The sequence below is a fragment of the Sapajus apella genome, unplaced genomic scaffold, assembly GCF_009761245.1.
Source record: "Sapajus apella isolate SASKATOON/1434 unplaced genomic scaffold, GSC_monkey_1.0 scaffold7, whole genome shotgun sequence".
NCBI lineage: Eukaryota > Metazoa > Chordata > Mammalia > Primates > Cebidae > Sapajus > Sapajus apella.
The window spans coordinates 47,295,942-47,321,341 of NW_022436947.1; the positions used below are offsets into that span (position 1 = coordinate 47,295,942).

The 25,400-nt window shown below is 37.5% G+C and overlaps 1 protein-coding gene across 2 annotated transcripts in view; it reads left to right on the plus strand.

Moving 5' to 3' along the window:
- The first annotated feature begins 14,848 nt into the window (after positions 1–14,848).
- The window catches only part of GRM3 (glutamate metabotropic receptor 3), a 218,499-nt gene continuing 207,947 nt past the window's right edge, over positions 14,849–25,400 (plus strand). The window contains exon 1 of one of the 2 annotated variants that reach the window (XM_032276479.1): positions 14,849–15,169. The gene's annotated coding sequence lies outside the window, so the exon portion shown is untranslated. The remainder of the gene's footprint in view (positions 15,170–25,400) is intronic. The other variant, XM_032276481.1, reaches the window with a different exon arrangement.

A 25,400-nucleotide genomic window follows, 5' to 3' on the forward strand; every position in this document is an offset into this window, starting at 1 on the left:
ACCGTATACTGGCAGTGTAATCTTCAAAAAGTCAGTGATTTTATTAAGCAGCAGACTCTCACTCTTTAAAATACCTTCCCATAGCATTACTACACAATATAAATGTAAAATAGCATTGTTAATCTTATGTTAAATTTAAATGTTTTTATAAGTATAATGATTTGCACTTATCACAGAACTTATTCATGTTTTTACTCATTCAAATATTTCTTGCTTGCTTAGTACCAATCAAAGCTTGAAGTAAGATCTTTATTTGCTTGGGAGGTATAAGGCATGTATTCAAGGCAAGTGAAGGATAGATGGTTGTGTGAATGAACAGACAGATGAATCAATCAAATGATAGTGTGCTTCATAAAATTCAAACTGTCAGTCCAATATTGAGTTTTAATAGTTGAGTAAAGTATCCACCTGCCATCATAATGTACTTTTTTTCTCAACAATAATGGGTCATAATATATTTTAGATTTTAAATGTCTTGACAATGTGTTAATTTCAAGCCACATTGTCACCTTATGAGAAAAGTTGGTCCATTTTTCTATTCCCATCCCAAATCATATCCAGACATGGTGTTTAAAAGATCTCATTAGAAGATCTACAATATGATTAAATGACATTAAGATTGTCTAACTATAAAATAGAACCACAGATATGTCCCAATCTAAATACAACTCTCGTTAAAATGTCTTAGTGGGAAATTACAGTATAGAAACAGAAATCTTCTTGTAACTTATAGTCAAAAGAAATTAAATTTTATTCATCCTCGTGAATTAAAATCTTCACAAAATTAATAACCCAAAATGGATTGTCCTCAATGTGTTATTCCCTTCGTCTCAACAGGGTGGATTCTTAATGCTGGGGAGAAGCAGTCTTCAGCAATTCCAGCCTTGGTAATTCTTTGGTAACTTAAGACAAATATATTCATTGGTAAGTTTCTCATGAGCTACATTTTTTGAAGATCTAAAAAGTTAATAAGACATACAAGATTATCACAATATTTACCCTATATCCATGGAACTTAGAAAACAAACCATTACTCAGCTCCTAAAAAGTTATCACAGGCAAAACTATGTTTTGAAACTCACCACAATAATGCCAAATATTAAACAAGGGTCTCAGAGATATCTGAGGGAAGGAAAGTGAACAGAAACTTGGTGTCAACCTTGCTAAGATGCCAGTCGGTCTGTGAGAGATGTGCCGAATCTTCAACCCGTGAGAATAAACTCAATTCCACAAAAGGGATAATAGCAACAGGTTTACCAGTTTTGTATTTGATAGAAAAGTCACCCAATTATACCGTCCCATCCTCCATTTGCTTTGTACCTATTGACCAACCTCTCCTTATTCCCCCTCCTCTATCCTCTCCAGCTTCTGATAACCACTCTTCTACTCTCAACTTCTATGAGATCAACTTTTATAGATTCCACATGAGTAAGACTGTACAGTATTTGTCCTGCGCTTGGCTTATTTCACTTAATATAATGTCCTCTAAGTTCATCCATGTTGTGGAAAATGGCAGGATTTCATTCTTTTATGGCTGAATAGTATTCCATTGCATATATATACCATAATTTTTAATCCATTAATCTGTTAATGGACACTTAGGTTGATTCCATATTTTGGTTATTGTGAATAGTGATATAATAAACAGAAGTGCAGATATCTTTTGGCTGCACTTTTTAATCCATTTATCCGTTAATGGACACTTAGGTTGATTCTCTATCTTGGTTATTGTGAACAGTGATATAATAAACACAGAAGTACAGGTATCTTTTCACATTACTGATTTCATGTCTTTTGGATATATACCCAGTGTTGTAATTGTTGGATCCTATGGTATCTTTATTTTTAATTATTTCAGGAACCTCCATATTATCTTCCATAATGGCTGATACAAGACATCTCAACTACCTTCTTAGTCTGGGTTTGCAACAATTCAACTTTGAGCTATGTGTTTACTTCATCTCTAGAGGATAGCATATTCTGTTCATAATAAGGGCTTTCACTCATTATTATTTATTTATAAAATTCTACCAGACTTCTCTGGGAAATCCATAAAATGGGTCTCTGAAATTGGGATGTATAGCCAATGTTTACTCACTTAAAATCTCAATTTAACTGGAGGCCATATAGTTTAAGGCAGAGAGAAAAATGTAGAAGGAATAAAGGCAGGTGACATAACATGAAGATGAACAGAATGTGGAGCAGCTGGTCTAGCACTGCCTACACAAACCTGGTACCAACTGCAAAGCCAGAACCTCACTAGTGTTATATAGAATATGCAAAACTCAGCTGCCTTGCAGTTTAAAAGCAATAAATGTTACTCCTTACAAGTTCTAAAAGGACTAATCTCAACTCAGCTTTACCTGAAATTCCAGGCCAAGCCGTGCCTATGAATTTTCAAGGTCTTGCTGTCACAGTCTCAACTAAAAGCATCTGTATCCAAGATGCCAAGGTCACCTATATGGCTAGAGTTTGTCTAAGGCAGAGGCACAGGTGCTTGAAGCATTGCCTGAATAAAAACTGTCACTTTCCTGGGACAAAGTTAATATGCTCCAGTGACCCATCAAAGTCAAAATCCCACCTGGCCAATTTACTAAAGCCTCAGGCCTAATGCCACCCACCCAGGGTGCATGAGCTAAAAAATAATAATAAATTGTAAAAAGTAGCCATATGGCATGCTATAGAAAGTTACCACCTACCAAAGTCAAAAAAACATGACTCCCACCTCTCTTCCTGCTTGGTGAAACAAAACCCTGAGGCCCTCCTTTTGGATCACTTAGGGTCTTGCTTCAACAAGATGCTTCAATCTCCACAGTTCCCTTTCTTACCAAATTCTGCTCCTTATCTATTGCCAAGTTGTCTAGTCCAATGTGAGATTTGAGGGCTTAAAAATTTAATATACAACACTCTTCTCCTTCTGTTGAAGTTCAGAACCAACTGGTAGCTGATCAAATGAGTCAGAAGGATGGAGATGCCAGCTTTATCACTGAGGAAGCTGTTGGTGTCATAGCCTAGATACGTAGCCAAAAAGCCTTCCTAATACACCCCCCAAGCCCTCAAGTCAGACTATCTACCATATATTAGAGATGAAAACAGAATACCATATTTTATCTAATAAATGACATCAGGTTTGTAAGACATGCCATTATTTTGTGCACCAAGAGAGAAATGAACCTTCCCTGTTATTAAAATTAGAACCTTCTATTAATCATAAGATATATGTTTTGCATGGGCAGATCCCACACAAATAAGTAGAGAGAAGCAGTTAAGTTGCATAAGTCCTGTTCATTCTCCCATGTATGTTAGGTATATGAAAACTGACTCCTCTCCTAAGGAGAAGTGAATGAGGGGACAAATAGACCAGTTAGTGCTATACTTATTCTTAAGTGTTTGGAAATATAAAACAAGGAAATAAGAGATTCCCTCACCCAACCAAAAATTAACATTTCATTTTAAAAAGAAAGAATGCAACATTAGAGAAGATTACACCTAAAATAATCTCTAAAACCTTTTAATTGGAAGAAAAACTTGTCTTTATAGAAGATAAGTTCCATAGAAAAAAATTGTAAGTATAAAGTAATATTTATTTTTAAAAAGTGGAAAACATTACTAAATGGAAATTTCAATTTTACAAGCATAATTAAAGCTAGTAAACACTTTGGAATTACTATTTGTGATTTTCAAACATTGAATCAACATTTTATATTCAATGGGAATAGGATCTAGAACTTGATTTTACCAAAACAACACAATTTCATGTTTGGCCTAATAAGATTAGTCAGTCTTGACAATTTGTTTGTCTGCATTGTCTCTAAGTACCTTTCCTTTTAGGTCAGAGTTACTACACTTTCACTCGCTATAACAAAAGCAGATCGCCCATTTTCTACTTTGTATTGACTTTTAAAAGCACACTTACTTAGCATTGTGGACAAACGGACATTCAGGGGCCCAGTGAAAATCAAAAGCAAATTAGTAACCAAATTTTGGAGACTGAAGGATTTGGAGGTATATCATAAAGGAAAGACTGAAGCTATCAAGGGCACCATCTTTGGAGTCACATACATGTGAACCCTAATACTCCCCCACCACTTATTTAGTGGGTAAGATACTTATCTCACTTCACTTCAGTATTTTCATCTTAATAAAAGTAATAAGAATCATCATAATACTTCCCTCCCAGGGTCATTGTATAAATTAATGAGGCAATATATGTAAGCCAATGACACAGTGTCTAACCCATAGAAAATGGTCAAATAATAGAAATGCTTATTTTTCTATTCTGGGATAATATATGTAACACAGAAATATCTCCCACACAAGATCTACAGGGTCTCACATCAGCACTTAAATGATTTTTCCAGGAAGAGACACTCATAGATTCTATGTACAACTCAATGGCACAATGAATCCCAGCAACCACCACTCACTGTTTTACCATTGTAGCAATTCATTTGTGTTTTTCAACAGTTATTTCAGGCTGTCTTCGAGACACATGGTAGGATTTCACCTCTGACCTCTCCACCTACCCAACACCCTGAGTGGTGTTTCAGTTGTGGCAAAGGGAAAGAAAGATCTACAGGGTCTCACATCAGCACTTTCTTTCCCTTTGCCACAACTGGAAATGTTTCAGATAGTGGCTGCTCCACCAGACTGGGTCCTGGACAAAGAACAACATGAAGCAGAGCTCTAGCAAACCCTCAATCAACAAGTAGCAGGAGAGTTGTTTTAAGACAATAAATTTGTTTATTACCACAGCAGAATTTAGTTAGTTCTGACAGATACACCTAGTTAATCTCATCTCTAATACATAATTACATTATCACAGTTTACATTTCAAACTTCATATGTTCTACAGCATCCACCTGTGGTGATAATCAAGCAGGGTGTTGGCAATATTGTTGAAATTCATTCATTCAACAAATATGTTCCAGATACTGCACTAAGTTCCAGGCAAAGAATATTGAAGAAGTGGATATGATATCTTTCCTCCTAGTTTACTGTGAGGTTGTTTAGATGATGAAGACAAGAAGATATTTCTCAGTAATAATATTATCACGTGAAGTTAAAACTTTTATCTGGTTAAGCCCTTAGTAGAGATGGCTTTATTTGATAACGCTTTTTTTTTTTTTTTTGGTCACTTTATATGTTATCTTTTACTTTTTTTTCTTTCCAAGCCTTTATTTTAGGTTTGGGGTACATGTGCAGGTTTGTTATCTGGGTAAATTACGTGATTACATTTTTTAACACATTACAAAGCTACTAAAAAGCCCTGTGGAAAAGATATGCTTGGCAAAATTCTGAGGCAGGGGGAGGTTGGGCTAAAGAATAATCTAAATAGAGTGCCCACAGATACAGAGTGGTTTGTAGTTTGGATGGATGCAGCAGAAAGTTATCATCCAGTGAACAGGGAGGAAGAGAGGTAGGGTACCTCACTGGGACGTATCCTGAATTAAAAATCAGTTCGTTTGATTGAAGTGCTGGCTTGACTAGCTTTGCTATATGACCTTAAAGCCATTTATTAAGCCACTTAATTACTTTTAGCTTTAAATTCATCATCTAGAAAATATATACAGTATGATTTTTTTTGAGACAGGGTCTCGCTTTGTCACCAGGCTGTAACGCAGTGGCGTGATCTTGGCTCACTGCAACCTTCACCTCCCAGGCTCAAGCGAGTGACCCTCCCACCTCAGCCCCACAAGTAGCTGGGACCACCAGCATGCCATCACTGTGGTCTAATTTTTTTGTATTGTTAGAAGAGACAGTATATCACTATGTTGCCAGGCTGGTCTCAGACTCCTGAGTTCAAGCGATCTGCCCACCTCGGCCTCCCAAAATGCTAGGACTACAAGCATGAGCAATCATGCCTGACCAATAGGATATATATATTTTTTAACTCAAGGGATTTTGGAAAAACCTGTAAGTGAAAGCATTTTTGAATGCTCAAAAGTGCTATTCAAAGGAAGAATATTAATAATGTAAATATGAATGGGTCTCTGAGGGAAACCGTGAACTACAAATTTATCACAGCTATTCATACTGCAAGAAGAAAAAGAATGGAAGAAATTTGCATTTTTATTTTATAATGAAGTGACAAGTCTTTTAAATGTTTTACTTTGCTGAATGTTTTACTTTCTATGTAAACTAGCAGGGATACAAGGATGTTCCTAGAATGAAGTTGCTCTTGTTCACCTGCATTCCAATATCCTCCTTTAACTGAAGAAAAAGGAACAGAATTATATATGACTATGGAATTAAAAACAACTCCAGATTACCTTTGAGAATGACTACATTATCTTTCATGGGTTCTGGGCAGAAAAATCAGTTTGGGAGGCACCGTACTAGCTGACTTTTCTGTTAGTCGTTCATTGTTCTTCTGCAATTTTCTGATCCATACATGTTTCTCAAACATCAATTTATGAAATCATACCCTTCCATAGAAATAAAATGGGTAAGAGCAACTTTATTATTGCAAGAGAAGAAGGGCATTTGCATTTTCCTCCCTGCAAACCATAAGAAAGACAACTTTTCACTATACTCTAAGCATTACAACTAATAAGAGCACATTTATTCTGCAACTTTGAGAATCAAAATAATTATGTTTTAGGAAAAATAATGAATCACCAAAGTCGAGATACATGACTAACACATAATTTTAATAAATATTTCCTCAGAACATCAATCCAATCATTCTTTTCAGTCTGAGATATTCTTATTTGAGCAGTTTTTAAAAGTTTTGTTGAGATAGTAGAGCCATTATAAGTTGCTACTAATTTGACTCTATAGCTAATTGAAATATCATGCCCTCAATGAATAAATACCCACTACTAAACTAAGCCAGACAATAGAAACAATTACCTAATTAGTGTTTTTACTCAATTACTGAGATAATTTAAACTAAATATGCTTTTTCTGAGAAAAATACTTTCCTGAAATCTTGAATTTATTTTCTTAAATTCTGGCCCAGAAATGATAGCAAATTCTACTGTCTTACATTTACATTTATATGATTTCTCCACCAATAATATTTCCTAAGATATCCTTGCACTAGATAAGAAAAAAAAAGTCATCTTTTTTAAAAACCTTGATTTTCTCTGTAGCAAAGTTTTCCCGAGTAGGTACCTTCCCCTTCACATGGAAAATAGATTCATTTATGAACCTGGAGAACTTATTAAATATTGTTTAAATATATGAAATGTTAAGGAAACAAATGAGGAGATGGGAATGGAAGATTTTTTTGTTTGCTTTTGTTTTTAATGAAAAGAATATTTTCAAAGTACCGAAGAAAGTCAAAAAGCAGAATATTATGAATTAGACTAAAATTATCTGAAATACAATACTGAGGGCTTGTGACATCTTCCAATTATAATGGCTGTGGTTGGAACATTTCCAAAATTAAAGTTCCATATTGATTGAAAGTATTTCTCTGGCTGTATGTTCCATCATACTAAGAACTAATCTATCTTACATACCCAGAATATAGCACATTGCTTACACAGAGTAGGCCCTTAAGAAATATTTATTACTGAAAGAAAACATAAGAACAAAACCAGCAGAAGTATCTCAGTGTAGAGTCATGCTTCAGACATCAATATCTAAGATATGGGCTAGAAAGGTATCTCCAGTATAGAAAAGGTGTGAGAAGAGCTAACTAGTGAGATTACTCCCTGAGTCAGACACTACTGGCTAGCTGGTTAGCTGGCTGACCCAACAGCCAAGCCCATTCACTCTCTCCTTTGATGCCTTCAACTAAGAGGTTAAAAAACTATTTACACACTTTTCCAACCTACTTTGCAACTACAAGCAATCATATGAACTGATCTGGCCAGTGAGACATAAACAATACTATGCTATGTGGTTTTGAGAAAGATTACGCATTCTTGATACACAGGGCAAATATAGCTTACACTGCTGGTCCTGTTTATTTCTGTCTCCTGAATTGATGTTGTGACAGCTGGACCTGTAGTAGCAATGCTGCGACATAAAGGAAAAGACAGAGATGCTGGCCTTGACAACACTGAGCCACTGAAGCACCTCAAAACCTGCCTACTTCCATAGTCTTGGTCTGTGAAAATAAATAAGCTAGAAGAGCGCTATCTGTTTAAGTCATTGCTAGTTAGCTTATGTGTTACTTTCAGACAAAAAGCCCTTCTAATAATACACTCCCTTTCTCAAACACACGTATTTCAAAGTTGAGTCTTCAAGTTAAGCATGCATGGGCCAGCAGACTCTTGCCTTGGGCCATCATAACTAAAGACCATTTGAACTCAGGAGTTTACTTTCCGTTATTTATAGTAGCCACTTGTACTAGGTCACTCTTCTTCCTAAAGGACCTCTCTTATATACTCCATCATGTTATATTTTTTTAAAATTGTTGACATGTCTGCTTAGCATTATCAGAAGAGAAATATTCAAGGGTAGAGGTGTCCTCTTACCTCCTTGGTATACCAGGTACTTGGCATAGTGTTTGGCCCATGATCATCTCCAATGACTGTTGCTTGAACACATACACACATAACTAATCAGATCTTGCTTTGAGATGAATGGCTGATTTAGAGAGGATACAATTAGTAAACCATCACTTTTGGGCATGAAAAATAGATTTGAATTATCAGGAAGGAAATAATAGGCATGAGTGAAATAAATACTATAAACAGATTATATCTAAAATATGCAGTTAAAAGCTATTAGAAAATCTCTAAGAATAAATTTGTAGGTGGAAAAGTAAACATGCTTTTCCGTCTTCTGAGCTCCTTCAGTGTTTGTTCTCTGCATAATTTATTTACACTGGAGTCACAAGCCCAAAGTAGTAGCAGTGATTCTAACACACATCTGTATGAATTAACCCGTCCAAACAGTGACTGTGCTTAGAGGATTTAACTCCCCTACAATGCTGATAATCTTCATCAAATCCTATTATCCCACCCCCAATCCTCAAAAAAAAGTTTGAAAAACCTAAAACTAAAGAGAGTTTGCATGTTATAAACACAGTTTGAGAAAAAAACCCTAGAAAGGTCTTTTAGTCATTTAATTTTTCATTCGTCAGGACTGAGCTCTACAGTTTTAGGCAGTCAAGATAGATAGATGGGTAGAAACACACTCCTCTTCCTGAAGTTTACAGTCTCATGAAACAGACTAACACTTCTAAACTACTTCTATACAGAAATTCAGAAATCCATGCTATGTTCACGATTCAGTTTCCTCAATAAAATAGTCAAGGTGAACTTTTAATCTTTAAAGTTTAACTCATTCACCCAACAAATGTCTACTACTAAGCAAGATTTCCCTCCTCTCTGCCATCCTCATCATTTCCATAAGTACAGGGGATATAACAGAAAACATAAAAGCCATAGTGCCTGCCCTCATGAAGTACCCATATAATTTATAGAAGACAAATACACAGGCACTTCTATTACTGATGATTCTTATTATCAAGTAATCCCCAAATTGCATAAATATGTTTTTGCATTTCTTTATTTTTATTCATATTTAATGTTAAAAAATTAAAATGTCTCAAAGCAGCCATTTATGGTCTATAGATATTTTAATATTTGAACATTCACATTTAGAACTAACCTTAATTCTTGTGTTTACTGTACAATATGCAAAACAGAAACCAAAACAAACAATAGTAAATAGATAAGGACTACTCCTTTATTTTTTCCTTGTGAGGATCAGGGGAAAAAATCAAAAGATCCAAAGCACTGATTGGAACATTTATATACTTAACAACTGAGGTTCATAAAGCACCACAAAACAATTTTATTTTTCCCCCTACTGCCTCTGCATATCCAGCCTATAGGGCTTATCCATCTCTAGCCCCTTGGATGTAATTCAAAGTCAGTGACTCAACTTTCGGATTGTTCCCAGATAAAACACTCCTTCTTTCATTTCAGTCAAAAAAAAAAAAATGTCACAGACTCAAGTAGAATCAGGTCTAAGGCAGAGTAATAAAACTCTAACATCCACCCAAGCTAACGCTTCTCCTCTTGCCCAGCCTCGGAAAGCAGCTAGACGGCAGCCTGCGGTAGGACCTGGCAGGCTCTTCTTTCTGCCCAGCCGGCTTCCTCATCCTCATTCTCCCTCCACCTTAATCAGCAGCTGGAGCTTTTGATCCCTCTGAGTTGAAGAGGTCACAGATAGAAGGTACAAGCAGCCAAGAAAAATCCTATTTGTGTAGAACTGATCTAGCATTGCATTTTCCTGGGCTTTGCAGGTGTTCAAAGTTGACTTTCCTGATCCCAATTTACTCAGTTCTTTGAAGACCCTCAGGCTCTGGGGATCTCTCACTGCAGACTCTGACCTGATTCTGGTGAGGCATTCATGACTGGCCACTGACTACCCTACCCAAAGCCTCTGGTTGTTTGCACTTCTCCTTCAGCCTTCTCCTACCACCCTTTATGTGAATTATAAAAAGGTGGCACCTCCAGATTGATGAAGTATAGACAGGTGCCCTCACACCATGTTGATACAGCCCTATACACAAGACTGGGCAAGCAGCTCCTTCTCACTTCTCAGCCAGGAGCCTTTGTGCAGAGCACAGCCTACAAGGTGACATGACCACAGCCCTGTGCCCTTCACAGACCGTCTACTGGCATCACAGATTCTCTACCAAGTACTTCTGGGTAGAGACTAAGAAAACACATCTCCTGGCTCTGTGCTCATTCTACCCACATAGAGTATATAGGAAACCCATTCCTTTTGCCTGACATAAGGGGAAGTGCAGTTACTTGACCTATTTTATTTTAGTCCTCCGAAAGACAGATTCAGACACAGTGTTACATATTTCTCTGCTGTGAAGCAGTTCACTACATCACTGCAACTCCAGCAGAACATAGCAAGGGTTTTCCTATAGCAGCAGCATGCTTCATTAGAGTTGAAGCAAGGAGAAAGTATACAAACCCTCACCCTGGGCTTGCATTTTTAAAAGCACACCAAAAACTATGCTTTCATTCCCTACCTTTCTCAGCTTTTCAGATTTTAACTCTCTTACAGTCCACATGCATTAGGGATACCCTACTCAAATCCAGCACAAGGGGTCTAACAACTCTCACTTTGGAATAGAGGAATTGGCTCTTCCTTGCATGGAAGCTTCAGTCAAAATCAAGACTAGAATACATATATTGTTATATAGCACAACAGTAATTAGAATTTACAGATGCTCTAAGGAGAAACATTTTTGAAAGAAGTTGAAAATTGAATGAGGTATGCTTATCAGCAAATTAAAGAGAATTTTAATATTATATATGTATATTATGTATTTACAAAGACATATGTATTGTAAGTCCTCAAAATTGATCAATTAATCCTATTCTTTAAAACGTTATACAGAGGAATTTAACAGCCACAGGACAGATGAAGCAAGTAAAAAGGCTGAGTTGAGGGGTATGGACAGATAATTAGAAGGTTTAAGTAGCCATATACTTTAATGCCCAAATCTGACACTTTTGAGAAATAAAATGAAGACTATGAGTACACTCAAACAACAGATGTAAACCAGAACTGTTCTGCATAAACTGGATGCCTGATCACCCTATGTAACCAAACAGTTCATTCCTGACTGGTAGTAGAAACCAACAGTGAAATTGACCTCTGGATTGACCAACAGAGGTTTGATTCAAAGAGAATGCTAGTGAGAGTGAACTGTGGATCAGAATAGGAACATGGAAGCCATTTTATTTGTAATTAATGACAGTACTTCCATTTTCAACATTCATTCTGGATGAATATTGGCACAATTTACAGGCCTTATTTATTTGTTTTTTGTTTTTGTTTGAGATGGTGTTTTGCTGTTGCTGCCCAGGCTGGAGTGCAGTAGTGTGATTTCGGCTCACTGCAACCTCTGCTTCCTAGGTTCAAGCAATTCTACTGCCTCAGCCTCCTGAGTAGCTGGGATTACAAGCACCCGCCACACGCCTGGCTAATTTTTTTGTATTTTTAGTAGAAAGGAGGTTTCACCATGTTGGCCAGGCTAGTCTCAACCTCCTGGCCTCGGGTGATGCACCTACCTCAGCTGCCTAAAGTGCTGGGATTTCAGGCCTGAGCCACTGTTCCTGGCCTACAGGCCATAGTTCAACAGTCAGTATAAAGAAATCAGAGTGTTAATGGTAAAGGGTCCTAAGAGGAAATATCATGATTTAGTAATTCAAACAAATGGAGATGAATTAGTGACGTTTAAACAAACTAATAAAAATATGAACTATAAAGAGTGATCCAGATGACCAAACACATGTGTTTCACTTGAGAAATATTTGACAAACTTGCTACATCAGATGTACTTAAGGAACTAGGATTGTGAGCCCAGCTAGAATACTTGGGGAGGGTGTGACGAGAAGGAGAATGAACTCTCTTAATTGACATGTTATTTAGTCAGAGGTTTTCATTTAGATGTATCCCTTGAGGCTTTTAAAAGTAACTTGAAAACAAGCACACATCAACAAACATACATTAAAAGCTAAATGATATTCTCAATCAATGACGAGTTTAAATAATGAAGACCAATTGCTTTCAACTAAATATTCTCTATGTTCAACAATTAAAATACCATTAGTCAACTATTATATAAACCAGAGATTTATAATAGTACCTATTACTTATATGCTGCTTACATGGATTTACTAATCCTCAAAATTCTGAGGTATGAGCAATTATTATTCCCATTTTACAGATAATGAAACTGAAATATAGGAAGGTTAAGAAACTTGCCCAAGTTCACACAGGTAGGAAGTGATGAAAATTCAGGATTCACATGGAGACACTCGGTTTCTACCATGCTGAGCAGCCCTTTCCTTCATTTCTTTGTGTGTGTGATGTAGTGTGGGAGGGGAAAGAAGTGTCTCCTCAGGCCTTATCTGATAACAGACTGATAATTTGCCTCAGCATTTCAGCCACTACTCATCACAAGCCTTAGTCAACAGCTAAATACAGACTATGGAGATGCAGTTCATCAGCACTTTCCTTTGTGCAAACATTAGCTACTTTTTTGTGTGTGAGACAAAAACATCACATCTCTTCTACTTCTCTCAATCCCAACTAATTCTGATAAGGTCATGGAAGTACAAAATGATGTCTTCTGGAACATTCTGAAAGAGGCCAAAATCTACTCACATGGCTTCATGAGGATCTGAAGCCTTGCAGTGTATAAATCTTTACCTTCCTCATGTTCACGTCATTGCCCCTTGATATACAGTCGTCTATGGGGCAGACATTGTTAAAAGTCATTTCCTATAAAGATTGAATATGCTTTTGGTGAACAATACATGCTAGAAAATACTAATGAGACACAAAGGAGAGTAATTTTGCCTGTATGTTGGCAATGCTATTGCATTCCAGAAAGAATAAGGTTGACAGGGGGACTTCTATATTTTTAGCATTTCACTATTTTATTTTTTAACATATTCAAGTTTCTGAATTTAGTAGGGTTCACAATGAAATATATAAGTAAACACATGAGTCTTTTAAATATCACTATCCCTCTAAAAGAATCAAAATTATTTCTGTAGTTTAGAAGCTCTGGCTATACAAAAGACAGCAGTCGTTAAACAACTTAACATTAAATATTAAAGACCCAATGTAGCATTAAAAGCATTAAGTTTAATTGTGTCTGGCTTCATATAATTCAGTCCTGGGTTAATATAAAATTAGTATATTAGAGTACAAAAATTAATGAAGTTCCAATTTGGAAATTAAACACAATGTGTTTCTAGACATAGAAAGATGCCTGAAATTTTACCTTTAGGATTTTATCTATAGCGTGCAGCCTATTAAAGCTATTTCCGTGTGCCTTTTTCTCTTTTGTGCCTACGTCATCGATTTAAGGTTCCTATTTATTTATTTAATTTTAAGAAGAAAGAAGAGATTCTGTAGGAAACATTGTAACTGACAACCATAGTAGGGCTAGAGAAGGACTAATGAGGAGGTGGGGGGGTAGCTTTAAGAAGGGGAGGTGGTAGCACAAAAGGATAAAAAGAAAGATAATTCAGCACTCCGCTATAATCTTATTCCACCCAAGAAATTTTGGGAGAATGCGAAAAAGCAGAAGCCCAGCATTCCTGGATGGGCGGGGCTTCTCTCCAGGGGCTGTCCAATCGAATTCCTTCAGAGGGACAAGATTGATAAGGGTTGCTAGGAAACAGGAGCGTCTCCCTCCCGCCTGACCCAGAGATTGTTCTGCACAAACCCTCTCCAGCGGCTCGCAGAGTGCAGTAGAGTCGCGAGTAGGGCTGAGCTGCGCACCGGCCTCCCTGGCTCTCACGCTCCCTCTCTGCTCCTGCTCTCCCGGTCTCCTCCCGCCGGCGATCAGCCCCCTGCGCAGGGACCACAGGAGAGTTCTTCTCGGGACTGTTAGTCCCTCCTTACCCGAAAGCCAAGAGCTCTAGCAGGGCTTCAAAGTTGGAGCCGCCACCCTCCCTACCGCTCCATGCCCCTTCGCCCCACTCCGAAATTCACCGACGTTTGCATGCACTGCCTGAGGATTTCAGAGTGAGGCAAAGGAGTCGGCAAAGCCACCCTGGCTTTACATATAATAATCCTCTCATCTAGGTACCCTGGCTCACTGAAGACTCTGCAGATACACCCCTATAAAAGGAGGGAGGGTGGGGGAGGGGGACAGGGAAAAGAGGAACGTGAGAGGGAGGAAAGAATGGAAAGGAGAGGATGCCAGGAGGTCCGTGCTTCTGCCGAGAGTCCCAATTAGATGCGCTGGTTTCAGCCTGGTCAAGGTGAAGGAAAGTTGCTTCCACGCCTAGGAAGTGGGTTTGCCTGATAAGAGGAGGAGGAGGGGACTCGGCTGGGAAGTGCTCCCCTCCCCTCCGCGGAAGACCACTGGGTCCCCCCTTTCCCCAACCACCTCCCTCTCCTCTACTCCACCCCTCCGTTTTCCCACTCCCCACTGACTCGGAGGCCTGGATGCTCTGCCACCGGGCAGTGGTCCAGCGTGCCGCCGGGAGGGGGCGGGGGCAGGGGGCACTGTGACAGGAAGCTGCGCGCACAAGTTGGCCATTTCGAGGGCAAAATAAGTTCTCCCTTGGATTTGGAAAGGACAAAGCCAGCAAGCTACCTCTTTTGTGTCGGATGAGGAGGACCAACCATGAGCCAGAGCCCGGGTGCAGGCTCACCGCCGCCGCTGCCACCACGGTCAGCTCCAGTTCCTGCCAGGAGTTGTCGGTGCGAGGTAAGGGGGGCCCAGAGGTGGACGTGTCCCTCTGGAGGGCGCCTAGCCTGGGCGCGGAAGCTCGGGTGCCGCGTGGGGCAGGCGCAGCCGGGAAAGTTGAGGCAGAGCGTGGACCAGTCCCCACAGTCCTGCCTGGAGTGGGAAGGGTGGAGGGCAGAGGCGATGTGGGTGTGCATGAGTGAGAGTTTGTGTGTGTGCGCCCACGTCTGTGTCTGGGAGGAGGGAGATTTCAGGGCACAGATCTACGGCCAGGGTGAGAGGTGGAGGGACCAACTAGCACTCGCAGACCCCCAAAGAGACCAGTCTCATCAGCCAACCACCTCCATCTCAGCTCTGGGCTCAGATTTTGTTTCTATTTGGGGGCTGCCGGAGGTTTTGTGCACAGGAATCCGTGCGATGACTGGCTGACATACTGGCGGTTTCTTGTGGGTGTGGAGGTTGCCGGCAGAGGTGGGCAACGGTCAGCGGGACCCGGTCCATGCAGTCCCGATCAGCTCAGAAGCCGGAGGCGGCCAGAGGTTTGCCCTCCCGCAAGCACGCTTGGAAAGGAGGCTTAACTAGCTGCCCTTTACTCCTTTTGGCTTGAGTGAAAAATCGAAAAGCCAGATAGGGAGCATATCTTTAAACGACCCTGTTCCATTTTCTTATCTGACAGTGAGATAACTCGGAGAGGGCGGGAGATTTGCGATCTAAAAATAGACTAGGTGATATATCCAATAAGCTTGTTTCTTAAGAATTTCATTAAATTTTCTTCGAGTTATTCCTGGGGTTAACAAAGGTGGACGATTCTCTAAGGTATAACACTTTTAGGTAAATATATTAAGGCAGCATCTCCCACTTTATTTTAAATATCGTAAATTCTGAAAATAAAACTGTACACCTCTAAAGATCGGGGTGGTTAAGGACTCAACTAATTTGCTTATAAAATATTTCTACTATTACTTGAATAGTAGTAGATATGTTTGGGGTCTATATGTAGGTACATATCAGAATATTCAAAGTTGAGGTTAATGTGAGCTGACACAGATGTGAGCTAAGTACAAACAATAGTTCCTTAGAGTTTCTTTGCTTGAATTTCTTAGAACTGTTCAATAGAGCTACACCATGTTTCTTTGTGGTGGGTGGAGGGGAGTTTGGGGGGTGAAGTCTACTTTGGTTTATCTGATCACACATTTTAAGATTCCTCTCTGAGCTCCAATTGTCAAGAGAAGTATATTTAATATAGGCATTACTGAAATGATCTAGATTGGCATTATGCTAAACTACCAATAACAGTTCCTATCAAAGATGCTTAGGACACTCCAATGAATAATTATGATTTTATATTCCTATTTACCTTGTTTCTAAAAGCAGCCCAATAGAAGATGAATATATTTGGAAGTTATTGTACACCAGAAATCACTGTAATATTTTTCCTTTCATAATGGGTAGTGATTTATATCTACAAAGATTTCTCACACCTGTCCATCCTATTGGATTTTGATCACCAAGCAGGAGCATGTAGATATTTTGAATAAACAAGCCGAAAGGCTATCTTATGTTGTAACGCACAAGCTCATGATGGAAAATGAGGAAAGGAAGTCTTGAAACCTACAATTTCACAAATAAAACAACAAAATTGCAGAATATCTGCCTTTATTAGCTGAAGAAGAATATGGCAACTATACCTTTTAGCATTGAAACCCCTCCTGCCCCTAGATACGATATATCTAGATATAAAACTATAGTTTTATGAGTTAGGCCATTACCAATGAAGTGTGAAACCTAAATCATAGAAAATTATGCCAGCACAATGAATAGGCCACACTTTGGAGCTTGAAGGAAATGAGCACCTTTCTGTTTATTTAAATTGAATGGTATTTTTCAAACTTCAGGAATATATGATCAGTAACAAGAAAATGTGTGGAAAACCACACAAACAAAAAATATTATAAATGCTTAAAATATACTCTGTGACCCACTCTATTTTGTATAATGGGCTTTTTAAAAAATTGTGGTATACATATGAAAAGAAGTGAGTATAAATCAGATGATTTATCCCACAATTACACATATCAAATGATGAGCTCATCTTTGATTTTATGTCACTTCAATTAAAATTGGTAAGTTCAACAAACACAAATCTAACAAAAAATTGATCATTATCTTTAAGTGGAAATTAATATTTGTATTGAAGAAAAGAATGGGATAATTGTCAAAAGGTCGCCTGCTTCACTTCTCTACTTTATGACAGGTGATTAGCTGGAATCACACAATTGAAGAGATGGGTCTTATTTTGAAAGATTCTCAGCAATAACATTTTACAACTTCCCTGGGCACATTGTCCTCATTTTTATTTCGTGTCAAACCATCTTTCTTTCCCAAATAAAACTGTTGTCTCTCTTGTCCATTCTTCTAATAGTGATCAGCCACAAAATGAAGCATAATCTTTTTCCAGGATACTAGCTACCTCCTGCCAAAATGTAGCACATTGGCTTAGGGGTGAATTTTCCACTTGTTCTCCAGCACTAAACATCATCCCAATATTTCACTAAACCAAAGAAATGAAAATTAATACCTAATCACTATTGTGAAACAAGGAGGGCAGGATTCATTTACGCACATTGGAATGTGGCCAAAGTTCCAGCATGAGACTTGTTTCTCCAGGAGTAATTCTCAAAAAAGGAGTATGTGTTTACTCACAGTTGTCTCAATTTGCTATTTTAAACTGAGTTTATTGTGCATTCTTGCCTCTTTTGAGATTCTACTAAATGCATCCAATACTGCATTAGATGAATTTTTTGAAATTGCTCCCAAAAAGGAGCATAAAATGATAGAAGATTATCTACCAAGTTTGAACACATAAAATGAGTATCATCATAGTAATCACTGAGACGGCAGAAACTATTAGCTCATACCCCTCTTTCTACTTCTAATGTAGACTTGGTCCCCATAGCCTACTGTTTTTGGAGTATTTCAGCCCAGTCTGTCTTTAAATGGATCTTGTAATGACTTCTTCCAGAGTCTTTGAAAGACTATTTCACAGTCTAATGATTCTTCCTATTAAGAACTTTATTGTGATAATCAGTTTAATTTCTCCCTGATTCTATCTTGTTACTTAATTCCTATTATAACCTCTCTGGACTAGTTCATCCTCTTATCTGATTCAGATTCTTCATCCAACATTTCTGTAAGACTTATAAATACAAAACCTTCACACAGTTACAGGAGAGAACACAAAGATGGCAATTCTGTAACCAGACATCTTTGCTAAATGTTTAAAACAGATCTTTCACACCATTTATATATGTGTATAACTATATGTTCCTAATAGTTTATTGTACTGATGTAAGAGTGAAGAAATTACCTCCTCTGACATTAATGACCTATGTGAATATTAAGGTGATACCTTCTGAGTAATATCCTATGTGGATGCACATTATGAGACATTTTTATTGCAAATTTGTTTGCAACAGAACCCTGTCAACGCCCACACTACAAGGGAATTCTGTGACATGCTGGTCCGATGCTTCACTGAGCCCCAGAAGCTGTTGTCATGTAAATTCCACTATTGAAATGAAAGTAATTTCCATAACTAATAGAATGTGCTAGGAATATAATAGCGTATATGGTTTAGATGTGTATGTTAACACAACATAGTAATTCTGTTAGAATTGGCAGTAGCCCCTTTATAATGAAACAATCTGAAAACCCAGGAGAATTAAGTCTAAATTATTCACTGTGCTGCATTATGAAAAGTAAGCTTACATCATGCATATATCAATGTGAAATGTATTTCGATATATATGGAGGTACCATATGTGAAGGTTACTTTAAAAATAGAAAATCCTGAAAAAAACACATAAAAAAACAGGTTTTCACTTTGTTCACTTAAAATCTGGTTCCAAGACATCCGTGTGTAGGCTTCTTTAAGATTCTTAAGCAAATATCTTGGTAGACTCACCATCCCACTCAGTTGTTTCCTCTAAGTTCCAGGCATTGAAATACAAGTTATGCTAGACAGTAGAGGAGTAAATGATATAAATCAGGAAATAAGTTCCTAGGTTACACTTAACAAGTCAAAAAAACATCAGACTAAAACGGAGGTGAATCAGCATCTAAAAACACCACTTAGTGCTGTCCTATTTACTGCTTGTTAAGCATTTGAAGGTATAAGGAAACATTCATGGGAATTAGGTTAACGAATCAATAAGGAGATGTCTTTCCAAAAGTGAATGTATTTTTAAACAAATGAAATTAGACCACATGGAATAAGTAATTTTTAAACAAGTACTCTCCTTCCAGAGGTCCCAAAGTATTTTTATAGTGCCATTCATCACAGAGTGGTGAGTACCTTCAAAATGATTTTCTTTAGAAACAAAAGAAAAATCAATTTTCTTGGTATAGAAAATGTAGGCCATTAATATATCTATAGCTTCTCTCTGGAACAGAGAGGCATCCAAAAAAACCTGTGCCTACACACAGTAAAGACTTCCTCGTCAAACTGAGCAATCTTCTTACGGAACTGGAAATCGTACACTTAAAGAGAGAAATAAACTCGAAAAACATTCTGATATAACCTATGCAAATACAGATTAAGGTGCCAGTTTGAAAATAAAGCCACATATAGAGAAGGCACATCCACAAAAAGCCCAAAGTAACTCTGATCTTTAATTCCTTATCAGAATTTACTTCGCTATCATTGACTGTACAAACACTCCACACACACACACACACACACACACACACATTTGAGTAAATTAAGTTGAAAGAGTATAGATATCTAAACAAATTAAAAAAATTCAAAACCATGATGCTAGATACATAACTCCAAAAAAAACTTACAAACTATCTATGTAGCATGGGAATATTAAGAATATAAAATTTGAGAAGATTCCCCTAAGAAAGAATCTATTATCAGAAAGAAAAGTTAGCTAATAGGGAAACAATTAGTCAATAAATATTTATTAAGTACCTATTTTGACCAAAACAAAATATAGGACATGCAGTGGGAACACAAAAAAATGTGCACACCCACACAAAATTTCACAAACGCGTAAGGCTGAAAGTGCTGCAAAAAAATCAAACTTGAAATTTTAGAGATGTTACCAGAATTATCAACCAAATGAAAAAGTCTGTTCCTTCATGTAACAGACGTAATCATATACAGGATTTTAAATGGGTATATATACTCTGATGCCTTGTGGAGAATGTTGTATGCTATGAGGTGAAAAAAACTAATAATATGTCAAAATAATAGATGATAATTATCGACCAACTGCCCTGTGCTAAGAACTCTGTTATACAAGAACCTTGTGAAATAGGTAGTGGGATCCTCATTTTATCCAAAAGAGGAGATGGAGGCCCAGCAAGATAAAGTAACTTGCCCAAGTTCAGGCAGTTAACAAGGCAATAACTGGAACTCAAAATTTACTTTCTTATTCTAAGGCCTGTTTACTACCAAGAAATATTGCCTCGCAATTTATTTATTTATTAATTATTATTATTATTATTATTTGCCAGGCTTCATTGCATTCAACAAGTATTTTCTGAGCTCCAAGTAGAGGGATATGCTTTGGTAAGGAAGGCAAACAATAATCAATGAAAGGGAGTTTAGAATAGATTTCCCCAGGTTCAAGATCTTTCTCCTCACCAGACACTGTCCCTTCTGAGATGTAGAGGCATACAAATGGAAGAAATAAACTAAAGCATTATTTATAATTAACGAGAACTAAGGGAAAATTTTTAAATAGAAAAGCCTACGAAGACTGTAGATACAAGCTGAGAAATAAATACTAGGGCTGAAAATGTGAGGAAAATATATTTCTCGGAGCCTGATTTCAATGACCATTACTACCTGTAAAACTTAATATAGTGACAAGAATATAGTCTCACAAAAAGCCAAGATAGAGGTGAACAGGATTTTTGCTGAGACTACAATGCTGATATTTCTCTCCTCTTACAATCTACCTACTTTCCACCAGGAAAACAAGCTGGTAAAAAGGTTTTGCAGTCTAGTAAATTTTTCAAATTTCTTCACCCTGCTGAAGTAGTAATGGTTCACCTTTATGTAAGAAACCTCAGTGTTTTACACATTGGAACATTTATCCATAATATATACAATAGCATGAAGCTGAAAAGCATCAGGGATTATGAATTTTAAACACACTAAGAATAGGAGATGCAAAGTGACCTGCTGGAGATTCCAAAGACTCTGTTGGTAGTGCTGCTCCAGGAAAACCCACGTCTCATTATTCTCTGACCTGGGTGCTTTCCCACAGACAGGAAGCCTGCTGTCTTAATTGCATGAACTTATACTTCTTTTCACACAACCAAAGAGCTGAAACAAGTATTTACTTGAAGGTCTTTCTCTGATTTGTAATATGTGCTAGAGTAATTAATGGACATAAAAAAGGAACAGATATCACAGATCTGCCCCTCCATCTGGTGGAGGCTGTTTCTTTTGATTGTTAATAATACATAGCAGATAGATTATTAGTAATATTTTGCTTAACAGTTTCAATGAACCATTTGTTAGTGAATACAGCATAATGGAAGCTGCTTTTACAAAACATGTCAGAATATATGCCAGTCTGAGAGATGGCACTACGAGGTCAAACACAGTTGGAATTTATATCTGCCTCAAGGAGAAAATTATATCTAGGGAGTATAATTAATTTTATTTTGGAACATCTTGTTTTTCCTGAAAAAGCAGAGACCCTCTACTTGCTGATACATTAATCCCAGTGATTTCTGTGGAATCCGCATATACTGCTCACTAGTACACTGAGGGCCAGACCATACCGAACTTCAAAATTGATTAAGAGGCAAGATATGAACTTAGATGTCTAACACATCTCTTCCATAAATTTTGTTCAAGGCCTCCCCTTGGGAAAAAAATATTTTGCAGAATACCAAAAGTCCCACTTTCCCAACCCCCAAAATATCTTTTTCATTACCTTTCTTGGTTCACTACATTTCCAAACCTTATACTGAAGTATTTCATCCAAGAAGTACTAAAGAATATATATTTCTAGAACCACGTAGTGTACTAATCCTCCAACACATTCTGAATTTATAGTCTCATTTTTCAGAAAAGCTAACTTTACCAGTTTGGTAGGGAGTAGGCAGCATGAACAATTAACTTATTGAAATTTTACCTATTTCATGACTTTGTGTAAGATAAGTCCTTCCTTGGCTATGATTTCCTAGACACTCATAATGCAGTAATTTGAAAGGAAACAAACCTTCTCTGTAGTTGTTGAACTAATAAAGCTCTGGTAGGAAAAAGATTGAGGCGTTACAGTGCTCACACTCTACCTTTCTTCTTCTAAGGTCCTAAATTTGTGTTTGTTATGTGATATAACAAGATAGGAAGGAAGCATATAGTTTTAGGTCCACTTCTCAAATGGAAAAGGCTAGAATAATTGAAGTAGGAAAGGGTAAGAAAATTGAAAAGTAATAGTTAACCTCTCCCTTTCCTTTACACTCTCCCAGGTATTGAACAACAACAAAATCATCTACTTACCTCTGCTGTAAATAGTGTCTTATTGCCCAGAGAGCTTGCATTAGAAGCACTCTGAAGTTTACTTAAAATGAAGAATGCTGGGACACATGCATCCCAGGTTAATTGAAACAAATACCATATAGATTGAGGTTTAGGAATCCACATATTAAATAAACTTCTGATTATTCTTGGGATGTAAAAAACATTGCTTAGTCTGCTCAGATCTATCAAAATACCATGGACTGGGTAGCTTCAACAACAAACACTTATTTTTCACAGTTGCAGGTGCTGCAAAGTCCAAGATTAAGATGCAGCAATTTCAGTTCCTGGTGAAAGTCCCCTTCCCAGGCTTTTTTTTTTTTTTTTTTTTTTTTTTTTTTTTTCTCTGTGCTCCCATAGCTGGAAGGAACAGAAAGTGCTCTGGGCTCTCCTCCTCCTCTTACAAATACATGAATTCCATCATGAGGGCCAAACTCTAATGGCCTTTTGTAAACCTGATCATCTCCCAAAGGCCCTGTTACTAAATACAATCATATTGGGAGCTAGGGCTTCTGCACATGAATTTTGGAACAACACAAATGTTCGGTCAATAACAATTACACATAGAATGACAATCATCCACAGAATATCCAGTGAATTTCTTGTACCAAATTACTCTCCATAGCAAGCTCATTCTAATTGGATTAATCAGTCATCTAAAGTAAATTCTAAAAGCCTGAGTACTAATTAAGTTCGACTAATAAAGCACGGTTTCTATGAGTTGTATGAATAATTTTCTAGAAATCTCATGGTTATCTTCATTGTAAAGGAAATCTTCCTTTATTACCTAGAGTAACTTCCCATAAGATGTACAAACATCTATAATAATATACATCTTTTGGATATTCTTATTAGGAAACTTCTCACTTTTAATCTTTTATCTTGTGTTTTATCATTAAGATATTAATATATTAGAAGTTACTGATGTTTGAAGAATATCATTAATGAAAAAATTATTTCTCAGACATTCTCCTTGATTTAGTTAACAGCACTCTTAAAACTCAAATTGTCTTTATACTATGCCCCTGTGAGCTAGGGGATGTGGGAAAACTTCCCTCACAACTCTTCCCACTGCCCTCTAGATCTGCAGAGTGGGGGCAGAGAAAGGGCCTCATTTGGCAACTTAAACATTTTTCACTCAGCGTCCACTTCGTTCAAGTGAACGGTGCTTAGCTCAAGCTGGCAATCCTCACAAATACTGCCAAAGATAGTTTCCTAAGCAGCATTCAGTGCCACATGAGAAAAATGCTGAAGAGGAAGTGAGGGGCTAGCAGCAGGGAGGGGGAGGCTCAGCCTGGGCCACCAGCTTTACCTCCTAGGGGCTCTGTGCTCCGTCTTTGCCTTCACTGGAATGCCACACTTAGCTGACTTCATGAAGAGAAAAGCAATAAAAAACAAAACACCCCCCTCTTCCAAACATTTCAATCTTTCGAATTTTTTAAAACTCAGGCATCTCAGACACACAACTGTTAAACTGTTGAAAGTGACACTGTGTCTCAGCAGAGCCTGGCTTTCCTGACCGCTGTGATAGTTACAGTACTTCTACTTGATGATGTCACTTCTACTGGACTCTCCCACTCACACAGCAGTCTCTACATATCTGAAGCCAGAAGCTCACTGCCACCATAACCAGCACTTTCCTTATTTCCTTATTCTAAGAGGGACATCATTATTTCTCTGCAAAATCATTCAAAATTGTGGAATTGCCCATGACGTTTTTCTTCTGTTTAGTCCTCTGTTGATTCCTTCTTAACTTAAAGAGTATTGCAACTTCTTTTCTCTCCTCCCACCGCCAAAACCTTAGCCCAGGTTATCATCACTGTCCTCTCGGTCTTTAACAGTTTATCTCCTTTATTCTCTCTCTCCTTATACAACTACTTATTCATCAGAAATGTGATGATGTTCTGACGAACACACATCTGATGACCGTGTGTCCAATCACTGTTCTAGAGATATTACAGCGAGAACAACTACAATGTAGAAAAATTTTTTTTAGCTTACAATAAATAAAGAACAAATAAGGTATGAAGAAAATAGAATGAATGATGTACAGAAGTGAGAGAAGCTGGAAAAGGAGGCGTTGCTACAAGGTTAAACTTGATGAATAACTGACTTTTCAAGTCCATTCCCTGATGTTAAAAGCATTAAAAATAAATATCACTTAAATATACTTCCACGCTTGGCCATTAAGGCCTTTTATAATCAGGTCCCTGGTGTATCTTTCCAATTTATCATCCTCAACATGAACACCTAGTCTTTCCAGCCCTTTCTATTTGCACCAAATATACACCTGAGTATCTTTGTGACTTTATTTAGAATGTGTTTTCTTCCTTTCTACAAACCTATATTTAAGTCCAACTTTAAAGTCCTGCTTAATCTAAGTCCATAATAAGTTTTTTAATCTGTTCTACAACAGAAATTTGTATTCAAAATATCCACGTGGCTCTGTATGTAGGCCTGATTAGTAAAATATTGCTTTGGCATAATTAACAGGTAGGTAGAATAGTAACTTGTGGAATAAAATTAAAGAGCAAATTTATTTTTATTTCTCACTGCTCTATAAAAGGTATTCAGTGAAATATATTACATTTGTGTAATAAAACAATAAACATTAACTTGCAAACATCTCGATTCAAAAATTAGTATGCCTAGACCAATATAATAATTGAAATTTTGAACACTAAAGTTGAGTCTTTATCCCCAACA